Raw genomic sequence first — 4,265 nt, forward strand, 5'->3', positions numbered from 1 at the left:
AACAACCAGGTGCATTATTTGAAGTTGAGTCCACTGGGACAACTTCTCTTCACCACTGTCCAGGGATGTCCCAGAGGGGGCTACAGTGCTGCAGCTATCCACTTTCAGATGGTTCCTGTATATTATGCAAAACCCTCTGTAATCCAGGCCCAAGTCTTCTCTTCTTTCGTCAACTGATAATGGGGAGCTCCCCATGGGACCATAGTTGCAGGCTGGGAGAGAAAAGGCAGTGTAACAGTTGTGGGGACCATGGGCTTTTGGGTCACTTTTTCATGTAACTTACTTGTGCCTCAGTCTGCTCAGACCTAATCATGTGTATACCACTTCCATTAAATGCTGGAGTACTCCTCTGCATGCCTAACTTCATAGCTTGATGAATCACATAACACCCATGTCATCACGTGCAACTCAGATCACATGGTAACTTGGTGGCCCATGGTTACGAGTTCTGTATCTACTAAGGTCTAGTAGCAGGCCAAGAGTTGTTTCTCAAAGGGAGAGGAGTTATTTGCAGAAGATGGCAGGACTTTGCTCCAATATTCTAAGGGCCTATGCAGTCACTCACTTACAGGACTTGTCAAAGTCTCCAAACAGCATCCTATCTGCCGCTGGCACTTCAAGCACCATTGGATCTGCTGGATCATACGGCCCAAGCAGCATCATACGGCCCAAGCAGCAGAGAAGCTTGCACAGCAGCCTGGACTTCTACAGAGCCTTCTCTTGTTCTGGGTCCCATGCAAAAGCAGCAGTTTTCTGGGTCACTCAGTAGATGGGTCAGAGTAACACAGGCAAATGAGGAGTATGATGATGCCTCCAAAATCCAAAGAGATCCACAGTGTGTTGAGTCTCTTTTTTGGTTGTAGGAGAGACCAGAAGCAACATCACCTTAAAAGGAATATCTTGATGTGTCCAACACCACTGGACCCCTTGAAATTTTACTGAGGTAGAAGGCCGCAGAATTTTAGTTGGATTTATTTACCACTCTCTGACATGTATGTCTTACCAGCAAGGCTAGAATACTTGTTACTTCTTGTTCACTGAGTCCAATTATCATAATGCCATCAGTGTAACGGACCAGTAATATCTTGTGGAAGTAAAAGGTAATCAAGATCCCAGCCAACTAAATTATAACATCGGCCTGGAAAGTTGACATATCTGTGAGGCGGGATAGTGAAGATGGATTGCTGGCCTTGTCTGCTGAAAGAAAATTGCTTGTAATGAGACTTATGAACAGATACAGAGAGAAAAAAGCATTTGTCATGTCAATGGCTGCATATCAGAGGATGTGTTAATTTGTTCAGTGAAACCGCATCTGATATAGCAGCTGCAATTGGCATACTGTAGTCTAGTTAAGCATACTGTAATCTACTGTCATTCTCCAAAATTCATTTGTTTTCTGCACAGATCAAATAGGTGAATTGAATGGGGGATGTGTGGGAATCGCCACCCCTGCATCTTTCATATCCTTTATGGTAGCATTAATGTTTGCAACCCCTTCAGGAATGCAGTATTAATTTTGGTTTACGACTTTCCAAGGCAGAGGCAGTTCTAGCGGCTTCCATTTAGCCTATCTCACCATAATAACCCTTGTTCTTTACACAAGTTAGGGAGCCAATGTGGGGATTCTTCCAGTTAATGAGTGTATCTATTCTAATTATGCATTCTGGAACCAAGAAATAACCGTAGGATGGATTTTGGGACTACTCACTGGGACCACTGTGAGACAGACATGGGCTAAAACTCCGTGAATCACCTGATCTCCATAAGTCCTTACTCTGACTGCTGACCCACAGGGGGGGTTTAGGTCTCCTGGAATTAGTGTCAGTTCAGAGTCAGTATCCAGTAGTTTCTAATAGGTCTGATTATTTCCTTTTCCCCATTGCACAGTTACCCTGCTAAATGGTACCTTACTTTCGGGGAAGTTGTGAGAATGTTTAACAGTGTAATTTTTTTGCAGTGTATGGCGCTCCTTCCTCAAGAGTACTTGATCTCCCCTCCATTCAGGGGGTTCTGGGGCTGTAAACTGGTTGTAATCTGGGAATTGATTGAGGACTTGTGACTCTGGTCTAGGTTAAACTTACATTCACTCGACCTAGAAATTTTCTGCTTATCCAATGATACAGTTTGGATATGTGTCCCTGACCAAATCTCAGGTTGAACTATAATCCCAGTATTGGAGGTGGGGCCTGGTGGAGATGACTGGATCATGGGGGTGGATTTCTCATGAATGGTTTGGCACCATTCCCTTGGTGCTGTCCTCATGATAGTGAGTGCCTTCTCATGAGATATGGCTGTTCGAAAGTATGGCACCTAACTCTCTCTCTTTTGCTCCTGCTTTCACCATGTGACTTGGAAGCTCCTGCTTTGCCTTCCACCATGATCCTGAGGCCTCCCCAGAAGCAGATGTCAGTGCTAATGCTTCCTGTAGAACCATGAGCCAATTAAACTTCTTTCCTTATAAATTACCCAATCTCAGCTATTTCTTTATAGCAATGTAAGAACGGCCTTACATATACAGAGAAAGTAAGAATTTAGTAGTCTTCCAGAGTATTTCATCTCTAGGAACATCATGCTCAACCAGCCAACACCATAGATCTGCACAAGCGATATGATTCTGATTGCAGCCTTGAGTCTGCCTCCCTTACAGGAACCACACCCCCTCTGACTTTGTCACTGCCCCTTGGCTCCTGCCATCCTGGGATCCAGTTACTCCCATTGTCTATATTTCCTAAACAGTGACTGCATTCTCCACTGTAAGGTCTTGCCTACAGAGAAGAGCAGTCACAAAACTCTTCAAAAATACTGAGGCTCTCTGTACAAATTTATTTCTCACAATATCAGTGAAAAGTAATATGTCTTCTGTTCTCTCCCAGTGTGGGTGGTTAGATCTGAAATGACAAATTTAACATTCCAATATCCCTAAGCTTTTGAATCCTTTCCTCTGCAGATAGTCCCCTTTAAGATGGTTCCTGTTGCAATGGTGTGAAAGTGATGCACATTTAGTAGAAACCACACTTTGAATTTTGAATCTTGATCTTTTCCCAGGCTGGATCTGCTGTGTGACACTCTGTTGTGATGCTGGGTAGCCGCAGTGAGCCACGGCTCCCAGCCGTCCACACCATCACAAGGGTAAAGGACCAGTACTTAACTGTGTACTGTGAGTGTGCTGTGTTGCCCGTGCTTTTTACTTTTCGTACTTTTAATTTTTTTATTTTTTCATAAGTTATTGAGGTACAGGTGGTATTTGGTTACATGAGTAAGTTCTTTAGTGGTGATTTGTGAGATTTGGGGGCACCCATCACCCGAGCGGTATACACTGCACCATACTTGTAGCCTTTCATCCCTTAACCCCTCCCACTCTTCCCCCAACTCCCCAAAGTCCAGTGTATCATTTTCATTCTCAAGCTTCATCAGAAGAGAGAGAAACCAATGACCCTGTCACCAGAGCCTCTCCATCAGCCAGCAATTAATTTTAGTTCAATGTTTCAAACATTCTTCAGGCCTCATGCACTTTCAGCTGTGTACATTAATGGTTAGTACCCATACAAGCATTCTGTTTTTCACTTTCAGTACAGTATTCAATAAATTAGATCAGATATTCATTACTTTATTATAAAATAGGCTTTGTGTTAGATGATTTTGCTCAACTGTAGACTAAAGTAAGTGTTCTGAGCATGTTTAAAGTAGGATAGGCTAAATTATGATGTTTGGTAGGTTAAATGCATTTTGACTTGTAATATTTTCAAGTTATGATAGCTTTATTGGGAGGTAACCTTATAGTAAGTAGAGGTGTATCTATACATTGAAGCAAGGCAGGTCTGGTATTTCCAACTTACTCACTGTAGGCCACCTTTTGGTCTAGGCTTTAGTCAACCAAAGAAAGTGTTAGAGCCCTTTCTGACTCCTAAGATGCACATTAAATATATAATCTATGCTTAGTAAACACATATCAATAATTTCAGCCTGAGATAAATTCATGTTCCTCCACCAATATCTCACACCCTTAATATCCATTCTCACATGTTTCCTAGGTTTCTGTCTGTATAATTTTAAAAACTCAAATAATCATTGTAGAGTGTAGCACACCTCCTCACAAGCCACACTTGATACCTCATCTTTAAGGACCTTCTGAGATGAGTCTAGTTATAGGTCTAGAAGCAAAGAAAGATGGTGGGCGTGGTTCCTGAGATTATTCAGCATTGTCTTGATGGCAGCTTCCTCAGGGGAGGCCACTAGAATTTTATCAGTCACTAAGAGGTTACTCT

This window comes from Rhinopithecus bieti, unplaced genomic scaffold (assembly GCF_001698545.2).
Source record: "Rhinopithecus bieti isolate Rb0 unplaced genomic scaffold, ASM169854v2 scaffold_33401, whole genome shotgun sequence".
Classification (NCBI taxonomy): Eukaryota; Metazoa; Chordata; class Mammalia; order Primates; family Cercopithecidae; genus Rhinopithecus; species Rhinopithecus bieti.